At 39.4% G+C, this 23,356-nt stretch overlaps 1 long non-coding RNA gene across 1 annotated transcript; it reads left to right on the top strand.

Annotated features, from left to right (window-relative positions):
- Window positions 1–12,075: 12,075 nt before the first annotated feature.
- Window positions 12,076–22,391, top strand: LOC136256317 (uncharacterized). Its single transcript, XR_010701433.1, has 3 exons — window positions 12,076–12,369; window positions 21,979–22,123; window positions 22,189–22,391. It is a non-coding gene; the product is annotated as an uncharacterized lncRNA (long non-coding RNA).
- Window positions 22,392–23,356: the final 965 nt, after the last annotated feature.

The following is a 23,356-nucleotide window of genomic DNA, read 5'->3' as shown; positions in this document are numbered from 1 at the left end:
AAGTGTCCGGAATTAGGCGCACTTACCTTATTACTAGTTTTCACGCCTACCAGGCAAACCGCTTAGAGCAATGAGCTGAAAATCGGTGTGTAGCTGAAATAATTATCATAGAAAGTCCTTGCAGTAGTACAGAAGAATCGGATTACAAACCACTGAGTTTTGATTCCAAAGCCAACTACGTGTAGCACATGCGAGATCGAGATACTCTAATAGAACAGTCACCCTTCAGCTACGTTTATAACTTACTCCATTACAGAATTATATTACATTGCAAGTTATTCTGTAGGGAGTTCAGCTACAAACAGTTAATCTTATAGACAATTCAGCTACAAGCAAGTCACCTTGTAGAGAGTTCAGCTACAAATATGTCACTGTAGAGATTCAGAACATTATAAGTCACACTGAAGAGAATTCAGCTATAAACAAGTCACCCTGTAGAGATTTCAGCTACAACAAGCCACTCTGTAGAGAATTCAGCTACAAACAAGTCACTACGTAGAGAGTTCAGCTACAAAAGAGCTACCCAGTAGATCAGCTACAAACAAGTTACTTTATACATTGTTCAGCTACAATTAAGTCACTCTGTAGAGAATTCAGCTACAAACAGGTCACTCTGTAGTCTGTAGTACAAACAAGTCACCGTGTAGCTGGAGAGTTCAGCAACCAATCAAAAAAAAACACTCTGTAAAGAGTTCAGCTATACAAACATGTTATAACTCTATAGAGAAAGTTATAACTCTATAGAGAGATCAGCTAGAAACAAGTCATCCAGTAGCGAGATAAGCTACAAGACATCACTTTATAGAGAGTTCAGTTACAAAGAAACCAACATGTAGGGAGTTCAGCTGCAAACAAATCACCCTGTAGAGAGTTCAGCTATGAACAGATCACACTGTAGAGAGTTCAGCTAGAAAAAGTCATCCTGTAGAGAGATCAGATAGAAGGATCACTTTGTAGAGAGTTCAACTACAAACAAATCACCCTGCAGATATTTCAGCTACAAACAAGTCACCCTGTAGAGAGATCAGCTAGAAGAAGTTACCTTGTAGAGAGTTCAACTACAAAGAAACCATCATATAGAGTTCAGCTGCAAACAAATCACCCTGTAGAGAGTTCAGCTACAAACAGATCACCCTGTAGAGAGATCAGCTAGAAGAAATCACCTTGTAGAGAGTTCAGCTACAAAGAAACCACCATGTAGAGAGTTCAGCTGCAAACAAATCATCTGTAGAGAGTTCAGCCAGAAACAAGTTCACCCTGTAGAGAGATCAGCTAGAAACAAGTCACCCAGTAGAGAGATCAGCTACAAAGAAACCATCCTGTAGAGAATTCAATTATAAACAGATAACCCTATAGAGAGTTCAGCTAGAAACAAGTCACCGTGTAGAGAGATCAGCTAGAAACAAGTCATCCAGAGATCAGCTAGAAACAAGTCACCCTGTAGAGAGATCAACTACAAAGAAACCATCCTGTAGAGAGTTCAGTTACAAACAGATAACCTTATAGAGAGTTCAGTTAGAAACAAGTCACCGTGTAGAGAGATCAGCTAGAAACAAGTCATTCAGAGATCAACTAGAAACAGGTCACCCTGTAGAGAGATCAGCTAGAAACAAGTCACCCTGTAGAGAGATCAGCTACAAAGAAACCATCCTGTAGAGAGTTCAGCTACAATCAAGTTTCACTATAGAGAGATCAGCTAGAAACAAATCATCTTGTAGAGAGTTCGGTTGCAAACAAACCATCCTGTAGAGAGTTCAGTCACCCTGTAGAGAGTTCAGCCACCCTGTAGAGAGTTCAGCTAGAACAAGTCACGTTGTAGAGAGTTCAGCTACAAAGAAACCACCTGTAGAGAGTTCAGCTGCAAACAAATCACCCTGAAAACAGTTCAGCTACAAACAATGAGAATTTCAGCTACAGTTCAGTTATGTAAGAAATTACCTTATTAACTACTGTAACAGTATGTGATAATCATCATTCAATGTTAAATATACAAATATTTCATCAGACAAAAGCTATACACACAATTACTTCCTTTGTTCAACAATTCCTGCAGTAAAGAAAAAAAACAAGTTAAAAGGAAGCATCAAAGCCATATGGCCAGCTTTGTGGCTTGCAATACAAAAAGAAGTGATATCTAAACCAAAACAGTCAAGCTGTAAAAAAAGAGTGTGGCCCCCAAAAAGGCCAAGGTGAAAAAAGATGTGAAATCCAAGGTGGCGGCCAAGAAATGGTGTGATGGTAGGTTAATGGCAAAAATTTTAATTACGACAATTCAGGTGAATTTGGTGCCGAATCCTAGTGGAGGAGGCAATGCAAATTCACCTGAATTGTCGTAATTAAAATTTTTGCCATTAACCTACCATCACAGCCATTTCTTGGCCGCCACCTTGGATTTCACATCTTTTTTCACCTTGGCCTTTTTGGAGGCCGTACTCTTTTTTTACAGCTTGGCTGTTTTGGTTTAGATTAGATGATTACAAGATTACAAACCAATGTCTCAGTTACCACTTCTAGAAATTTGCACAATTGCATCATGCAATACTGATTCATGTACATACCATTGACCACTGAAGTAAATTCATTTCACTGGATGCTCCTCAGTATTGATAGTGGACCAAACCACGACAATCTCTTAGCCAGTGGACATGTCGTTTGACATTTTTGTCTGGCAATGCTTCAAAGTTGGTGGTGGCAAGTGTAACGGTGTATATTAGAAAGGGCAGTGTTCTACACCCTACTCAGTCCTTGGGTGATGGCACACACCTCTCCATGCACATTAAATTGCTGCCTTAGGAAAGGCAGTGCCAATTATATTCAAATGTTTGTAGACTTACTTTCAAATGTTTGTAGACTTACTTTAAAATGCTGTTGGTTTAACTATAAAAACTATACTCGAGTTTCTGGTTAGCTAATATGTGTGCACACCAAAACTCTGTTAAACAGTGTCTGCATGTCAGAAACATGCATTAAACAAGTAGCTTATTATAATCTCAGCTCAGATGCTCTTAAAATGGAAGGCAATTCATCCGTGTACATATGTCCTACTTAATTATGATCCTGCAACTTTATGATTTGTGTCCAAATTGTGTGTTTGCCAAGTGTTCATTATTGGTACAGTGGTATGTGAAGCATATTGAGTAAAGCTCTAATAGCTCTGGCACTGATGTGCAGCATAGTAACCTGCTCTATGAATTTGTATACTGGGTACCACAGCACATTATATCATTAGTGTTAATATGTTATATCCATTTAGTGGCTTAATGCAACATCTGTTTGTATTTGTGTCACCAATGGGAACTTTGCCTTGGAACAATATGCTTGGAAGGACTTTAAAAAAGCGCTTTGATACAGGTATGTGGTGTGACAGGCCTGGTACACATTGTATTCAATTATGATTTATTTAATGTTGCGTTGTGTAGTATGTGTGTGTGTGTGTGAATAGATAATAATCGTTAATTATCTATGGTGTGTGTGTGTTAGTCTCGCAAGCCAGCCTGTACTTTTCTTTTTGTCATTTGGTTGAAAAAAAGACACTCTGATATATAGTGCCAAGATTATTATTTACTCCAATATCCATAGCACTTAGTAGAGCTTATAAGGTTTGAGGTTGAGCTTGCAAGGTTTGAGGTTAGCCAACTCAATTTTCTGTCCATCGAAAAGCTCAGACAGCTGGCAATGTTACCAGACTGTCTTTTTCCTGACCAAATGACAAAAGAAAAAAATACAGGCTGGCTGGTGAAACTGTGTGTGTGTGTTAGGCTTTGCTTAGCTTTGTTAGTGTTAGTGTAGCTAGTGTAGTGGTAAAGGCAAAACGCACACACAAACTGTCAAGAATTAGTGATGAACCAGATCATTAGAAGAAAGTTGCACTCAACCCTATGACTCAACTGACTCAAGTACACTGTTAAAATGAGGTGTTAAAGGTACACCCATTGTAAAGGTATTCATGTACACCCATGGTATTTATAACACCCTAAGGAAGTATTGTAGCACTCAGGGTATTGTTGAATGCCAGAAATGTTATTTTACTCCCCATTATTAGCTGTTGAGCCACTGTAAGGGTGTTTGTCCAGTGCATGGTGGACAAAAGACTTATATATCTGCCAGTGATGAAGTTGTGATCACAACTGCACCAGCAAATTGTTGACTTGACGCCAATTGACTTACTCTACGGTTTGACTCATCATACTATTGCTTCCAAGGCAGATTTATGAACTGTTCAGTAGTCAGTAATTATCTATCCAAATACTCCACTGTGATGTCAGTAAATATGTGGGCAGTGCATGATGTCAACCATTCGGATGATGTACATATTTTGAATCTTTTGATAGCATAATTATAGGATGCATGATTTTGCGCATGTAATGCCTTCTTGTTTGTTACAAAGAATCGTAATGTTTGTAAACATGCATATTCAAAATGGACACAATAAGTGTTGCATAATTATGATTAATTAAGTACAATATAAAAGCTTGAATGTTTTATGTTTAATAAAGAGTTCAATATGATTAGCTATTAAGTAGAGAAGAGAGTACCAACTGCAGTACGTTCAGCAAAAACAGCAGTAGCTAGCCTATAGCTTTCTCTAACAACAAACACAGTGACTTAGCTAACACACTAACACAATACTGACAAAGACATGGTAGCTAGCTAACTAACCAAAAATCACACAAAAGTGAATTTGTACAGGAAATTTTGTGCAGGCAATTAGACACTAGCTCTTCTCTGTTAATTTGTCTTATGCATGCCATTGCTGTAACATGTAAAGTACGTTAATGAACGAGGTGGTCTATAGGTGCATTTTAATTGCAATTGGTCATGTTGCAAGGCTCCATCAGGATGGAATCCGTGTCTGTATACAGTGGCGGATACAGTCGGGGGGTTGCAATGGTTTCAGCTGAAATCCCCTCTGAAAAAATGCGCGCGCCCCTAATTTATTTACGACTTGTTTGAGTGATAAAATCACCAACAGTTATGCATAGTGTATCCTTTTCTACTGGCCAAACCTCATACTTTTACCTTTGAAATCAGCAAAAATCGTCTTGTTTCATCAAGGAAGCACAGAGCTACGGAGGTGCGAAAATTTCGTTTTCTTTCTTCCTGTCAATATACTCACGGGTGTTACGCGCCGGCTTCTTGGGCCGCACGACACACTACCGTGTGTCTTGATTTGATATTTAGACATATTAACACACAAACTCCAACTGAGAATCAAGTTTCTGTAATCCGATCATTAGATCGTCTACCAAATAAACAGTTTTGTCAACTCTGCTGTTTTGCATACAAAAATATTGAGAAAAATAAGTTAAGGCCCCTATTCGGTGATTATTAGTTTCTCATCCAGCCTTTCTAATTATTATGATGCGGGCGGGAGGGTATTACCATTATGCCATTATTTTATAATATTAACACACTGATGTACAGACCTTGTCCAAATTGTCTTTCTTTCTTACTACAAACATTTCCTTTACCAGCTGATTCTACTTTTCGTGATCGCCAACTGTTTTTCGACAGTCAACTGAAAGCCTGCTTTGATGAAGTCGATAGAGCACGATTGCAACTGGCACTGCAGCAATTTGCTAAGGAAAACAACAGTTCTCCTGGTGATATATAGCGCATTGTAGCGTTCATCAACAAAAATTATAACAGTTTGGTATCACGTGTTCTTCTGAGCATGCGCAGAGTAAATAATGGCTCACCATGCGGTAGCTTAAGAAGGATGCGGGCGGTGGATGAGAAACTAATAATCACCAAATAGGGGCCTAATATTCACATCACAAGATCTTGATGATGTAGGCATTGATGAGAATCAGATTAACAATATTGGACTATTAGTAACTGCTCCTAGTTTTTCCATATTTGGTATTGAAGTCATATAATTTCATGCACAAAACAGTACAAGAATTTGTGCAGCATTTTCCGGCATTACTGCGTTGAAGCGTGTTAAGCGCCTCTAAAAATAATTATCGATTTGGTGTTTTGTTTCAAAACTTTTTGCGAAGGCCTGGAGCAATTATGAAACAATGTTTTGGAGTGATTTTTATGGATCTATGTAGCTATAGGCTACTTAGTACAGCAGATTGGTGAAAGAATCGTGCTTTTGATGATAAAAGCATAAAATTTGGCACAATGGTAGATTTTACTCTTATGAATATTTTTAGCTATAGGGGCATCTCAGATTTGACCTTTAGTGACCTTTACGGCCATATTTATGTTGAAAAATAAGGTTATTTGCCAATATATTATGTAGGATTAATCTAACATGTAAAAGTAAGGTACCAAATTATAGGTCTCATTGAGTAGAACATTTCAATGTTTATTCCAAGTCCATAGCTTACTCTGTTCCTGAGTTATGGACTATTTAGTATTTTAAAAATTACACACCCCTGCAATTATTAATGAATATGTTATATATACAGTTCTGTGTTAAACATGTGATGTATTCCTGTACTATTTAATTAAGGAAATTGATATAAAGGTATTGTATGGTTATTTCTTTAACTAATTAACAAAGGCAAACGTAAACAATCATTATAGTAAGAAGGTAGTATCATTCACCACATAGTCCACCACAAAAACAAAGCGTGGTACACTGCAATGCAGCTAATCAACATTTGCATCGTCCCCGACATCCTTTCTTACATCCGCAGCATATAAGTTCCCTACACACTTGTGATACCTCTGGTAATGCTGTCCAGTATACTTCCCAGTACATTTCTGCACCATCCCTAGGTATTTGGTAATTGAAGCGCTGGAAATGCAATCATTGCTTGGTTCCAGCTTGGTATACAGCTATTTTTGATGTGCTGTATGAGGGCAGCCGGTGTTGGAGGAAAGGCATCTATTGCTCTACCTTTTGAAAGTTAAGAGCTCCTTTCTGGCTTCATTGACATGCTCTTTATCACTAGTGCGGTCATACAACAACACAACAACTCGTACTAATAAATGCAACCAATTCTCTATAGTTTCTACACTTGGGCAGGCAGTTAAAGCACTAAATACTGGAGTGACGTATTCATATGCTTTCCAGGTTTCCCATGCAGTCTTCTTTCCTCTTCCCCCAAAGCTTGACACTGTGTCACAACCAGTAAAGGCATGAAACATTGGTAAAGCAAGACAATGTTGTAGTCCAAGTACCTTAGCCATCTCATGAATGGCAAAATTACCAGTATCAAATGTAATCCACAATTCTGAAATGTCTGGATGATCAACTGCTGCAATAGCTAGAACTACAACACCAGTGTCAACTGTACGTATCAATACTGTTTTGTATTCTTTTCTTGCTGCATCCTCTAGATGAAGAATGATTTTAGTATTGGCCTCTTCATGTGTGCATGGAGCTAAATCTGAAACATCTGGATGATTTATGCACAGCACTCCAGAATCTTGAGTTGTGATAAATTCTTTGTTAGTTTTAATGCGAGCTACACTTAACATTGCAAGAAGTAAAAATAGTTAATTTTTTGTTGTCATTGATTCGAAGAAATTCCTGCCAATTACCTGGGATTGTGCTAGAATGCTCAATACGCTTCCTTATACCTTTCCCTCTCGTGTTTCGAGCATCTGTTTTCAAGCTATCTGGTTGGTAAACATCCCAGATGATGTCTAATCTGAGCAAATTCTGAAGTTATGTTGTGACTTAGGGTATAAAAACACATTTGGTAAAATCATCAAATGTCCTTGCGGTACCAGGTTGCAGCATGATAACTATAGCTACACCATCAAGAATGCTCACTTGTACTGTGGGTGATAAAAACGATTATTTACAGAATTTGCTTCTGCTAAACAGCGCAATAGATCTGACTTCTTTCCAGTTCTCAATTTACCCATTTGTGATAGTGTGATAGTGATGGTAGATAAGACTGATTTTTTATGCTTAAAAAGTTCATCCAAATCACCATTGCGTGTTTGAGAGGCTACATACAGTCTAGAAAAAAGAACAACCAATTCTAAGAGACTTTAGTTGCAGCTGTGATTTCCCTTTGACTGAAGTTGGCTGAAAAGACAGAGGTTGTACCTTTAATAGGATCCATTATTGGTACTTAACTAACCTTTCAGTGACGCACAATTCATACTGGTCATGTCCCAGTGTCTCAATACAGCGCACTGTCTGCCATTGCAGAGTCTATAATGTTTCTACTATCCAAAACAAGATCATCACTACATTCAGCAAAAGGATTCCCCATTTGCTGTATGAAACACTGTAGACTCTGCAGTGGCAGACACAGTGTGCTGTATTGAGACACTGGGAGGTGACCAATATGAATTGTATGTAACTGAAAAGTTAGTTAATCAAAATGTACCAATAAACAGATTCTATTAAAGGTAACAACCTCTATCTTCTTCAATGATTTCACATCTTGTGGAGATGTTTCTTCTGTTCATGGTGACAAAAATCTGAACTCTGCAACTTTTGAATAGAACATTCAAATTCATCAATTAAATGAGCCATTTCTGAACCAGATACCATCCATTGATGTAAAGCAGCTGGATTCTCTGTTAAGCCCACTGTACTGCTATCACCTTTTACTGATGCATTATTTTGCTCATGAACCTGATCAATAGCGATAGCTGAGAATACCCTCCTGGATTTCCTCACAGTGAAATTGCCTTTCACAAACCCTGCATAGACATCTGGATGGTACTCAGTGTTGGGAGTAACGCGCTACTTATGTAACGCGTTACGTAATATTATTACTTTTGTGGTAACAAAGTAATATAATGAAATACGCTATAAAAACAGGTAATATAACGCAAGCTACTTTACTTACAAATGTAACGCGTTACCTAAGTAATATAGTTACTGTAACGAATCTAATATTACGTAATATTATTACTACAAGTAACGAAGTTACTAATCTCGTTAGTTATCCTCTGAGTAATGCCTAGCCACAGCGAAGTAACGAGGCCTACTGAATGAAGCTCATTCACCAGCTTCTTACTTATAACCAAAATTTGCATATTGTCCAACAGCGCAATCATGTCACGTGATAAGGTGGTAGTTTCACACGTGACAGCTTAAGGCTGTGGACACAAAGTAATATAATATGTAATATTATTACAGTTACTTTATTTTATGGGTAATATGTAACTGTAACTAAATAGTTCAGTTGCAAGTAATATGTAATATGTAACTAGTTACTTTTACAAAGTAACTTGCCCAACACTGATGGTACTCTAATAGTGAAACTAAATCACGTAAATGAATTGGTATCCATCTGGCATGGTCTAAAGCAAAAAACCAAGGAACAATTTTGGTCAAGGCTTCAATGTATAGCTGGAAATCTCCTTCCCGTATTGCTCTTACTTATATAAGTACAAACAATTCCAATTGTAATACAATGTGCCAGAATTGAAAGTGTGGACACATACCAGCTCTATCTATGCACCATTTCTCCAGTGATGACACTTTGTCACTATCCTCTCGAATTCCCTTGCAATAATCACTGAATGAATTTTCCAGAAGTATAGACTGCTAGCAGTCACTTGATGTGCTCGTCTGGTGCGTGTGAGATGGGAAACCTTTAGAAATGATCCGCTGTCCCATATGTGGAAACTCCAGCCTGAACAAGTGCCTCTGTCCATCCACTGCATTCCAACAGATCACCAAGAATCTTAAAAGCTTTTAGGTAAACCCTCTACAGGGTGACATGTTTCTAGCTGAATTCTCTACAGGGTGACTCGGTTCTATCTGATCACTCTAAAAGGTGATTTGTTTCTAACTGATCATTCTATGGGGTGGTAAGGTTTGTGACCTGTCCCATCAGAAGTACACTTAGACTCAACTGGACAATGGAGCACTTCAGATGTATATTCCTGACACAATATGCATAGGCTCCAATCTGTTTGATTAGAATCTGATGATATGCTAGGTTGTCGAGGATCCACAATCTTATAAATTTTAGCCATTTTATCATAACTGCAACATTAAAAATACAAAAAATTCACTACATGTCCATTCTAGTTAATGCACTTTTGTTTGACAGTGATGGATCAAGAAATACAGATAGCTATCTTCATGAAAAGTTCACATTCTGCTAATTGTGTATTATTAGATACAGTATATGCTGTTGTATGATGCACTCACCTTAATGAGTAAAGGAAAGACTACATTTTTCCAATATCCCAATGGCAGTTAAAATTGGTTACTAAGCACATGGTAAACAGCTGCTTGTAGTACAAGGAAGCAGCTGCTTATCATCATGCAACAATATTAGTGTTTATAAATTTTTTGTATTGATATTAATGATTAAAATTTTTCATATCCACAAAACTTCTGTACCAGAAAAAGGGAAAACCCCTTTTTGTCCCCTGTGGTGTTCACCCATCTCCATTAAAGCTAAGAACAAACATATTCCACTAAAATTAGCCACTGAATATACTGAAGTTTTGGCTGCTATGTCTGATTAAAAATCCAGATAGCCTAAAAAGTAGCCATAAAGCAAGTGTCACGCCCACAAATAGGACAAATCTGGGATGCCCCTATAGCTAAAAATCTTTCTAAGGACATGTCCTAACACTGTGCCAAATTTCATGTTTTTATCACAAAAGGCACAATTCATGCAAAAATTGTCACAAATCTGCTGTACTAACTGAGCTATAAGACTGAGTTAACAACCCCAGCAGGACTATTGCTAAGTGGGATCACAGTTATTGAAAACTTCCTGACCCTGAAACCCCCTCTGAAAATTCCTAGATCCGCCACTGGTATACTTCAACCTTTTACCATACTGTTTCTGTCCAGACCTTCCGGAATCTCCCTTATTCATAAGAATTAAAAAATAAAAGTAAATATCCCAAGCGGAATTTCCCGTCTGACGGTCTGCCGTAAAATAGACACGCCCTTGTATCTACAAGCCAAGCTACAAGCTTTACAATATCATGGAGGAGACAATGGTGAGGTCATACGACCCTCTAGCCTACTATGTCAACAATGTAGAGGATCTAGACCCAGAGATACGCCAAGCACACATCGACAAAGATACTTCAAAAATCGCTGAGCTGACGGCTTCAAGAAAGAGCAACTTTGATGTCTACATCTGTGTCAACAGGCATGCCCATGCCTTTGTACTCTGTGCTCCCATAGGGGACCTTGATGGCCCATTTGCTGACGTGCTTTCAACGGATGTTAACCTGATTCCAGGCCTCACCTTGTGCTGGAAGTTTGAAGTTTGCTACGAAAATATCGAGCTGAAATTGTACAAAATCAAGAAAGATTTCGAGCTCTTCAAGGAGATTGAGAAACAGATAAAGTACTCCTACCATATTGGCCGCTACAAGAACACCTCCCCCAATGCCCTCCAGTTTGCAGCTCTCAGGGCCGCCCCTCATCGCTACAACGTGCTTCTTAACGACTGCGTTGAGTTTGCCAAAGAATTCTGCATTTGTCTGCTCAGCTACTGCAGCAACTACAAAACATTGGAGCCTGATGTGACTAGTAGAATCCGTGAAGCCTCTGCGACTGGACTGAGTATTGAGCGTCTATCTAGAAATGTCTACTCATCTGGTCTCCTTGGTAACTCGTTTCTCGTGGGCATGGACATGAGTGCTTTGACAAAACGACTTGGACCGAGGGGCATGATTGCTCTGGGATTGGTGATCCTGCTGATGCTGTTCGTATACCCGATATTCGTCGCACTTGCCATTGTCTACCTCTTCAAATTACCCCAAATCTATCCGCGATTGGAACAATTTACCAACTGACACAATAGAATCCCAATCTCTACAAGTATTTTTAGATAAATTATAACTGACTCATCTATGTGATTTGTAATGTTTTTTCCTTACCTGAACATATCAGTTTGTAACTGTGTTTTCAGTAATCATAATCATAATCATAAATGATCACACGACTGTTTCATTAGTTAAGACACTCTGCTGCATTGTAGTTCGTTTAGTAATTAGTTATGACCACAACCGTGATACCTTCATCCCATAATTACGTTTAAGGTGGCTCGGAACAGTTTTCATAAGGTTTCAACGGTGTTATGCAAGCAATCACATTAGCTATGAGGCTTAAATATAATCATTACTGTGGTTGACCACCAGTTGCAAATGAATATAATTATGTTGCGTAAGCACACATCATCACAGCATTTAACAAGATCGCCGCGCGCTATTATTACAAGCCTCCATACAAAAATGAACTAGTTGCCGGTTTTTCAAGATACGACTGTCGAATTTTGGATGGGCAAGCAGTAGTAAATAAGCTGCAATTGTGCGGAAGCCGATTTTTAGTATTCGCTTCGACCTGGCAGTGGCGAATTTAAAAAAAAATCCGTTTCAAATCTTTGTGTGACATGGGTAGAATTAACGCGTGAACTAAAGACCTGGTAGGAAAAGTACCTCCGCACAATGATAGATAATCAGGTAAATAGTGTCATAGATAATATATTCTATGATAGTGTCTAACAGCGAATCCAGCCCCATAGCGCCAAGCGCGGAGGAAGAGTTCACTTTGAAGGGCTAAATTTGTAACTTGCGCTACACGCATCCCAGAGAGCTCCTGTTTGTTGTATTTAAAATGGTAGAGAACAAACTACTTCATAGATTTCTGTTAGTTCAATGCACTTCGTGAAGATAGCTTGCTTGTTTTAGGCCCTGTAAATTTCATGGTGAAGCCATACGGAAACTGTTCCCAGCGACCTTAATTGCTGATGAACCTATAAGGCCCCTATTTGGTGATTATTAGTTTCTCATCCACCGCCCGCATCCTTCTTAAGCTACCGCATGGTAAGCCATTATTTACTCTGCGCATGCTCAGAAGAACACGTGATACCAAACTGTTATAATTTTTGTTGATGAACGCTACAATTCGCTATATATCACCAGGAGAACTGTTGTTTTCCTTAGCAAATTGCTGCAGTGCCAGTTGCAATCGTGCTCTATCGACTTCATCAAAGCAGGCTTTCAGTTGACTGTCGAAAAACAGTTGGCGATCACGAAAAGTAGAATCAGCTGGTGAAGGAAATGTTTGTAGTAAGAAAGAAAGACAATTTGGACAAGGTCTGTACATCAGTGTGTTAATATTATACAATAATGGCATAATGGTAATACCCTCCCGCCCGCATCATAATAATTAGAAAGGCTGGATGAGAAACTAATAATCACCGAATAGGGGCCTAATTGCAAATTTGTCATATACTATCTCCATGAATACAACCTTATGATGTAATTTCCCCCACCCTTTGCAGGCTGGTACTACACAGAGGCTAGGTGACAATCTGCATAGCTGTTGTCTACAGTGAATGTACATTAATTTGTGTCTTTACTGTTTGCATAATTATAATCTAATCCAAAACAGCCAAGCTGTAAAAAAAGAGTGCAGCCCTCAAAAAGGCTATGGTGAAAAGAGATGTGAAATCCAAGGTGGCGGTCAAGAAATGGCTGTGATGGTAGGTTAATGGTAAAAATTTTAATAACAACAATTCAGGTGAATTTTGTGCAAAGACCAAGCGGTACCAAATTCATCTGAATTGTCGTTATTAAAATTTTTACCATTAACCTATCATCACAGCCATTTCTTGGCCGCCACCTTGGAAGCGGCACCAAATTTATCTGACTTGTCGTTATTAAAATTTTTACCATTAACCTATCATCACAGCCATTTCTTGGCTGCCACCTTAGATTTCACATCTTTTTTCACCATAGCCTTTTTGAGGGCCACACTCTTTTTTTTTACAGCTTGGCTGTTTTGGATTAGATAACAATAAATTAAAATACAGTAATCTATTGAACATAGAGACTAAATTCAGTTTGAAGCTGCCACTCTCACGAGTCTTCTCTAAGACTGCCCTTCACGTGATCCACACTTGCGGATATTCTTGGATACCGATGTCTGGACTCCACACTTCCCTCCTCCTTTTTTGGCTGATCCATTGGGAGAAGCCACTTCATTAAATCGTGCTGATGGGCGAATCACTCGTCCTCTTCTGGTGACTGCGACATTTGTAGACTGTTGCTGTGTTTCACTCACTACTGACTGATCTGTAGAGTTAGGTCTAGCTGTCTTCCTGATTTGTCTCCTTCTCCTGGATCTACCATGACCCATCCATGGTACTTCTTCAGATAACTGTCTGTCACACTTTGACAACCTCTGTAAAGAGACATTCAGTTTCTCAGAATCAGGATCATTAACCTTCTGTATGATGGCATTAGTAGAGGTGACATCCAACACTCAATAAGATCCTTTGTAAGTGCGGTCCAAACGGAACTTGGGTTCAACCTTCATCATTACTAGATCTGCACACACTATAGGAGATTCCTTACTAGTCTAGTCATAGTGATGCTTTTGGTTCTGTTGAGCCTTAACAATGCATTTCTGTGCAAGCTGTCTAGCCTGTATTAGCTCCTTAAATAATTCCTTAGCATACTGAGACTCTTCTGCTGGCAATGACATTGCTGGCTGGTAAAAGTCCATACTGGTAGGAACCCTAGGGTCTCGACCATACAACAATGAAAAAGGTGTCTCACCTGTACATGAATGAGGTGCAGTTCGATACGCTAACAGGACAGGTCCCAACAGTTCATCCCAGTCCTTGCCTCCTTTGGTAACAATTTTAGATAGCATCTGCTTCAATGTTCTGTTAAGTCTCTCTACAAGCCCATCTGTCTGCGGGTGTGCTCCAGAAGTTGGTAACTGGGTCAAACCAAATATCCTGGCAGTCTCCTGCAACACACCACTCATAAACTCAGCTGCCCTGTCATGGATAATACGGTTAGGCACACCATGTTTACACACAAAATCAGTTAAACACTTAGCTACTGTCTGAGCTGATCTGTCCTTCACAGCATAGACTTCAGGCCACTTCGTTAAGTACTCTTGGAACACAAGAGCATACTTGTTCCCACTCTGGCTCAGATTCATCTCTTTAAAGTCCATTCCCACAATTTCAAAAGGACCTGACACAGGAATATTCTTCAATGGTGGCTTGGATCGTCTACCTTGACCCTGAACAGAAACACATACAATACAAGATGTACATTTCTTATATACATCTCTCATCATGCCTGGCCAGTAGCATAACAGAGCAAGCTTCTTCTTCAACTTTTTGGCTGAGAAATGGCCAGCAAATATAGCATCATGATTCTCATCTAGGATTTGCTGTCTCAAATGTTGAGGTACCACTATCCTTCTTCGATCAGGCACATCTGAACTCTCATAATACAATATTCCATCAACAAGGTAATAACCTTTCTTTCCCAAATTGACAACTCGGACAGCTTGTTTTGGATCCTCTGGTAAAATCTTGTCCTGCAGGTAAGTGATAAGCCTCTTTAACTCTTCATCTTTCCTCTGTTCATTCTGTATTTGATCAACATGTTATCTGATCCATCCATAACAATCACTAAGCATACGTTAGCCACTTCAGTTGGTGATCGTGATAATGCATCAGCAGCTCCGTTAGTAGTTCCTGGTTTAAACTGTAACTCAATGTTAGGAAGAAATCTAGACAACCTGAGATACCAACGTGCCAATAATCCTTTTGTTTGACTTTTCAGGTGAGTCAGAAAAGCAGATACTAAAGCTTGATGGTCTGTAAAACGGTGACTTTGTTTCCTAATAAGTATACTTCAAATTGTTCTACTCAAAAAACTAATGCTGCCACGTCCAATTGAGTGGGAGCATACTATTTCTCTGCATCATTTGTCTGTCTGCTGACATAAGCTATAGGATTATCCTCACCTTCTTGCTCTAAAATAGCCCCAAACCCTGCTTCGCTAGCATCTGTCCACAAGAAGAACGGTTTGGACAAATCTGGGCACTGAAGTACTGGAGCGGTGATTAGTAACTTCTTAAGCCTCTGAAATGCCTGCTCACATTGAGGCGTCCAATCAAAAGCAACCCATCCTCCACTGCTCTTATCTCTTCTGGTCAATGCTGTGAGAGGTCTGGCAATAGCTGCTAAATTAGGAATGTGTCTCCTATAAAAGTTAACAAGACCAAGAAATTGTTTAACAGACTTACAGTACTTTGGTTGTGGGAACTCCTGAACAGCTCGAACCTTCAGACTGTTCAGTTTCACTCCTTCTGGTGACAGAGTAAATCCCAGATATTCTATCTCCTGTCGAGCAAACTTACACTTGCTGGGTTTCAGTCTCAGTCCAGCCTCATCCAGGCGACACAATACTTTCCTCACATGAGCTATATGCTCCTCTATTGTAGCAGAAACCACTAAAATGTCATCTAAATATATAAACACAAAGTTCCATTCATCATGATCACCACAAAACAACTTGTTCACAAGTCATTGAAATGTAGCTGGGGCGTTAGTGAGCCCAAACAGCATACGACGATAGTGAAACAAACCAAGATGGCAAGTAAATGCTGTCTTACATTTGCTATCCTCAGCCATCTGAACTTGATGATAACCTTTCATCAAGTCTAAGGAAGTAAACCACTTTCCTTTACAATTTCCAACAGCATCAATGAGTTCATCTATCCTTGGTATCGGATATCTGTCAGCAACTGTGTCTCTGTTAAATGCACGGTAGTCTACACATATCTTCAAATTCCCATCCTTCTTGCGCACTGGAACTAAACCAGAAACATATGGACTGTTTGACGGTTCAATGCACTTTGTCTGCAGTAGCTTCCTCAACTCTTCTTCTAGTTCAGCTCTTAGAGAGTACAGCAATCTTCTAGGGATAGTCTGGGTTGGTTTGGCTTGCCCTGTGTCAATCACATGTTCTACTAGTCCAGTCTCACCTAGTTCCTCATCTGTAAGAGCAAATATGTGATTCAATGACAACAAGCATTCAATGAGAGACATTCTCTCCTCTTCAGCACAATTATTACCCACATATAACTGCCTCTGTAACTCTTCTCTTCTGACTTGCCCATCACTAGTTGCCTGAGTAGAATCCACTCTACATAATCTGGGTACTTCACTGGTGTTTGTCCACAATGTATCTTGTTCCTCAACTAGAGATACTTCTTCCAATCTCCCAACAACAGTTCCATTCTCTAGTACCACTGGTTCCTGAGTCCAATTGGTCAGGGATACACTAAAAGCCTTCTTACCATTCTATAATTCATCAGGGAAGTCACATAACCTTTCCTTCATAAGGTCATCAGAAGGTGACAACACACCAGTTTGCATTGTATTTGTAGTAACCTCATCAGACAAACTTACATCTGTTGTTTGTGTTTGATATGGGCCAAGTCGTAATGATTGTTGTAGGGTAACACAAAACATTGATTCCTACTCAACCTCAGCTTTACTTTCTACGGGTGACACTACTGTGCCATCTATGTGTGTTACAGTGAATCCTAAACTGGTTAAGGCATTCGTGCCCAAGATAATACTACAGTTTCTCACTTCTCCCTGTCATATCGGCTTACTAGAGTCGAGCACATAGCAAGGAATTAGTTCACTTGCTCCTGTCTCCTCTACCTCAATTGGCAATGATACTAGAGCTATTGCTCCTAAAGGTCTACCACTTGCTCCAATAGGCTGCACATCAAGAGGGAGATTATGAGCATGAAATTGCCCCTTGGACCACCCTAGTTTCTCTATTATCATTGGCAGTAACTCTTTCCTTGCCAATGTAACTTGGGCTCCATGGTCAAATAAACCTCTCGTTGGCACACCACCAACAATAATGTCTACCCTATATGTTGGCCCTTTAGAACTCACTTGACACTTGCCAACAGTAGCATCCATGATAAACACACCACGAACCCATGGATCTAGAGGGGAATCATCAGTTTCTTTAGTTACCCTTTTACTAGACTTCCTGGGCAAAGGACACATCTTTGCCAGGTGTCCCTTCTGATTACAATTAAAACATTTAACCCTTCTCAAACTCATTTCGGTAGTAGAAATGCTTGCAACTTGTTCTTGCTTTCTTTGTGACATCTGTCCCACTTCAGGGCTTGGATAATTCTGAGATTTGACACTTACTCCAGTGAAGCACTTCTTGGAGGTCTGTTGCAATGTCCGTCTTGTCCTTTCCTGTAACACAGCTTCAGCTCTTAGGAGTCTGTGGAGTAACTCCTGTGCAGATCCATCAGTGATTTCTTTCACCTTCTTCTGTAATTCTACTGGTACCTTATTCCAGAGTATTGACTCCAGTGTTTCATCAGTCAGTTTCCTTGGTGCCATGTGTTGATAATCACGCATTGCATCTAACAAGCCCTGGGCTGAACCAAACTGCTCATAACGTAATTCATGGCATCGCTGGTAGGCTGTACGGGGATCCAAATGGATGCCATACTGGCCACGGTAAACTTCAACAATTCTTTCCCAGGATGCCTTATCAGTGTCCTTCAATGATCGTTGCCATGCAGGTAGCCTTAGCTGGACCACTAAGAAACCATGAGAACCAATGGGCTCTTTGCTCATCCGTCCATCCACAGTCAGTAGTAGCCTCCTTGTAATCTTCTACCCACACTTCAAAGTCATCATTTTCACCCTTCCCACTGAACTTGTCTATTCTAAAACGAAGTTCCTTAAATCCTCGAGGTTGCAATCCTCTTGGATGTACCTCTGCCTGAACAATAGTTGGATGCTCTTCATTACTGCTACTACTGCTGGGATCTTCTAATGGGTTCATCTCATGTGACAGCTGTTCAACCAGCTCACCAGTCATTGTACCCACATCACAGGCACTAACAGCCTTTTGTACAGCAGGTTTAGTCACGTGGTGCCTAAGTTCATGACACTCCTCCTGCAAGCGTGCCTTCTCTTCCTCATGCTCGACACGCAGCTTCTCGAGCACAAGTGTCGTTTCATGCAGTGATTGCACACTGGCCAGCCACTCATCGCTTAAATGTGCATTTTCTAGCTCAAGCTTAAACAAACGTTGTGGGAGTGACCCTTTTGCCCGACATCTCGTGCACACATACAACAATGCCTTACTACGACTACTAGAGTAAGCCACCAATGTTCAACCACCATAGGCTCGGACGCGATTTTTCTTTACATCTGCAAAGAAAATTTCTGATCTTGCTATGCCTTTGGAGAGGTCTAGGCCATAAACTCTTGCATGCAAAATTTTAGACCTGCAGCTTTCTTTGTCTGGCTGCAGGAGCTGCAAAAGTGACCTGTCCGAATGTTCTCAATTCTCGGACAAAAATATCTATTATCGGTCGAGTGGCACTGCTCGTAATGCTTGAAGCTGGTCAAGTCTTTTTGTGTTTGATATGAAAGAGCATCTCTTATACTCTCCAAATATATGCAGATATTTGGCTTAGTCCTTATTGGCTGTGAATTACAATGCTCCAAAGTCACCTCTGTCGTGCAATCTTAAATTCAGCCAAATATGAAGCTCGTGCAAATCAAATAGTTACCTATATCGAATTCAAAGCTATTTTTATGAACATTGAGAGCATCAGCTATTATTTAATAGTAAATAGATACATGCATTATGATCACACCTTGATTTTTGCCCGAATAGCTACATTGCATTTAGGCTTCTCTGACAGTAGCAGACTGGCTACTGCACCCAGCACACACATACACAATCCAAATCCACTTAAATGGGGTTTTTACTAACTCCTGTCTTAAAAATGTCAAAAGTTTCTCTCCAAAATGTCCATAACATTATCCAGATCGAAACACTCTAATAGAACAGTCACCTACTATACAATTGGAGCAGTCAGAAAATCTGAGGGTCACGCCCAGGCATATTCACTCCAATAAGACTATTACTATGTGAATTTTGGTGATTATAACGCTTAAATACTGATTACATGTGATAATACATTGGCTGATTGTTATATTAGAGTAATTGACTGCTCTATTAGAGTATTTCAATCTGGCTAATGTCCTGGACATTTTGAACAGAAAATTTTGACATTTTTAAGACAGAGGATAGTCAAAACCCCATTTAAGTCGATTTGGATTGTGCATATGTGTGCTGGGTGCAGTAGCCAGTCTGCTACTGTCAGAGAAGCCTAAATGCAATGTAGTTATTCGGGCAAAAATCAAGGTGTGATCATAATGCATGTATCTATTTACTATTAAATGGTAGCTGATGCTCTCAATGTTCATAAAAATAGCTTTGAATTCGATATAGGTAACTTTTTGATTTGCACGAGCTTCACATGTGGCCACATTTAAGATTGCACGACAGAGGTGACTTTGTAGCATTGTAATTCACAGCCAATAAGGACTAAGCCAAATATCTGCATATATTTGGAGAGTATAAGAGATGCTCTTTCATATCAAGCACAAAAAGACTTGACCAGCTTCAAGCATTACGAGCAGTGCCACTCAACCGATAATAGATATTTTTGTCCGAGAATTGAGAACATTCGGACAGGTCACTTTTGCAGCTCCTGCAGCCAGACAAAGAAAGCTGCAGGTCTGAAATTTTGCATGCAAGCGTTTATGGCCTAGACCTCTCCAAAGGTATAGCAAGATCAGAAATTTTCTTTGCAGGTTTAAAGAAAAATCGCGTCCGAACATTGGTGGCTTACTCTAGTTAATACATCATACAGAGCATTGTCTAACTTGTCTGGACCTCTCAGACATCTCACGTGCTCCCATGACTCACAAAGGTCGCACTGCATGGCCTTGTCGTCTTCTGTAACCTCTTTCTTGTAGCTCGAACACTGGAACGCCATTTATCCTCTGTCTGTTCTTCTTCCACGAAGTCTCCGTCGAGGATATCCCTGTTTCAGGCGTCCAATCTTGGTTATTGTTATTAGCGCTTTACAGTGACCAGCACTGAAGGTCTGACAGCAACATGTGCTGCAGCCTTAGGATTACCTAACCTTATTACAAGGACTTAGACTGGTAGGACCTCCAAAGTTGTAAGGCACTCCCCGTGACTGCCACCACCTGCTGTGCGTACCAACAATGACTTAATTGAGTGGCTTAATATAACAATAAATTAAAATACAGTAATCTATTGAACATAGAGACTAAGTTCAGTTTGAAGCTGCCACTCTCACGAGTCTTCTCAAAGACTGCCCTTCACGTGATCCACTTGCGGATATTCTTGGATACCGACGTCCAGACTCCACATAGCAATTTTCAGTTCACATGATTCCGGTTTACCCTGTGGGCGTGACAGACCTTCGACCTTATTTTACGCAAATAATCGGTCATAACTCCGTGAATGTTCATCGGATTTCTACCAAACTTGGTACTGAGATTCTCCTTAATGAGCCCTTTAAGTGTGCCAAATTTCAGCCCGATTGGAACACGAATTCGTGTTTTATTGCGGATTTTGCAAAGTGTGCGAAAAGAAGAAAAAACCCAAATTTTGGCCACCCGTATCTCAGAAATGGCTGGAGCGGATTTCTTCAAATTTGGAATGTAGACTCCCTACCTAGCCAGCAATTCTGTAGCAAATTTGGTTTCAATCGGATAAGAGATCACAGAACTACAAAGGTGTGAAAATCGCGTTTTCTTTCTTCATGTTAATATACTCACGGTGTGGCGCGCCGGCTTCTTGGGCCGCACGACATACTACCATGTGTCTTGATTTTAATTGTAAAAAAAAAGCTATTCGTCAAGTTTCAAAATTAATCAACTACTTTTCCTTTGGCAAAAATATATATGTCATGCTTTCTTGGTTTCCAGTGAATATGCAGTACAATTAATACCTAGACAAATAAATTTAAATATGACATCTACATGGACATTAATTTTCATGTTACATGGCTAACTATTACAGCATGATATCCTACTCGTGTTTTACTTTTAAAATGTTATGCACCTACTGGTTCTACAGACTGAAAATTGATAGAGTTAATAGTACGTATATTCGGTGATGTTCTTCATGGAAGACATGATGGATCATCACTGCTGGTAGGACGGGGAATTACTAAATGATAATTCACACAAATTTAGTACACAATACAAGCTGAGTACACAATACAAGCTGAATAATTATAATGTTATACAACATAAGTTTTGTAGCTAGTCACTGTTGTGTGGATATACATATCATCAAGGTCACATTCAATGTGATATTGTATATTATAATAATATTTCAGTTCATGTAAGACTTCTTGGATTACAGAAATGCATCCTACACAAAAGGGAAGCTTACAAGATTACCCCAGAATGGAATACACTTTTATGAATAGATTATGAACATGCAGAATGACTTTGCAAGCAATGGTTTGTAGCCTGTATTCCTAAATAACACAAAAATTTCTTTGTAGGTGAGTGAACAAACAATATTATATAAAACAACAATTTTTTTTATTTGGAGTAATGTATTTCACAGACTGGACTTGCAGACTGAACTCATGGACCAAGCTGGAAACAGCTTGTAGCTAAACAATAATCCAGGCATTATCTATCTCTTGGACTCCACTATTGAACTACAACTGCTGGCATTGCTCTTCCTTACAAGTCATGAAACTAGCACACACACTAATTAATTAGAATACACTTACGATACATGTATACTAGCAGTAATAAAGCATGATAGAGGCTATCATTTTACCATAGATGTTTTCCTTTGTTGTTTCAATACTTAGTACTAGTGTCAGGGCTGTAGTGATGAACCGGTTTAACCTTTAAACCCGCATAATCCAGAAAACTGAATTTAATTGAAAATGCACAATACTTTTGCCAATTTACACAGGTGATTACAAACAGGCATATCTCATGAAGCATCCGCCGATCACTTAAAAAAAAACAGATTTTATCATTGGCAAAGTCCAGTTAGCTGAGGCCCATTCGAGATACTCTAATAAAGTAGTCACCGTAATACAACAGCCATGATCAATATTCTAATAGAGCAGTAATGTGTGTATACCATAGCTTAGGTCATAACAAATGTACAGTTACGCGTATGGCTTCTGAGGTTAGCACAGCTGGAGTTTACTAATGGATTCCCATGGTCACCAGTAATTATCTAATTAGTCTGTGGCTTGTTTATCGCGTGGCTTGTTTATCGCGTGGCGCGCCCAACAAGAAAATGTCTTTTATGATGAAATAACCTGCCACAAACGAAGAAAGAAGAGCGATATACATGAAGGAAGCGAAGTAAGTGTTGTATCTTCTTCATCGTGGTCTAATGAATATAGCGATCCGTAATTTACCGACTATCTTTCGGTTACGCAATTAAGAAACAATAACTGTGGCCACAGAACAGCTGCGGGCGCCTCAGTTTCTACACCTTGATACTAAAATTAGAACTAGTTCGTCATTTTAGACCCGATAGGCATGAAAATTTCAGATGGGCAAGCATGGTATTTATGCATTAAAAGAGCGTTTGTCGTTTTTTGATAGCTCCTTCTGGCAAAGAATGGCGTGGAGGTAAAGAAGACTGATTAGTGCCAGCACAAAAGTGGAAGAAGAGTATCTGATGACTGAGAAGCCAGAGAACGAAAATAGAAACGCACGTTTGTTTGTACAGTTTTCAATAATGTATTTTTAAAGAATCA

Source organism: Dysidea avara, chromosome 5 (assembly GCF_963678975.1).
Source record: "Dysidea avara chromosome 5, odDysAvar1.4, whole genome shotgun sequence".
In the NCBI taxonomy this organism is placed as follows: Eukaryota; Metazoa; Porifera; class Demospongiae; order Dictyoceratida; family Dysideidae; genus Dysidea; species Dysidea avara.
This window is presented reverse-complemented; position numbering and strand designations above follow the sequence as displayed.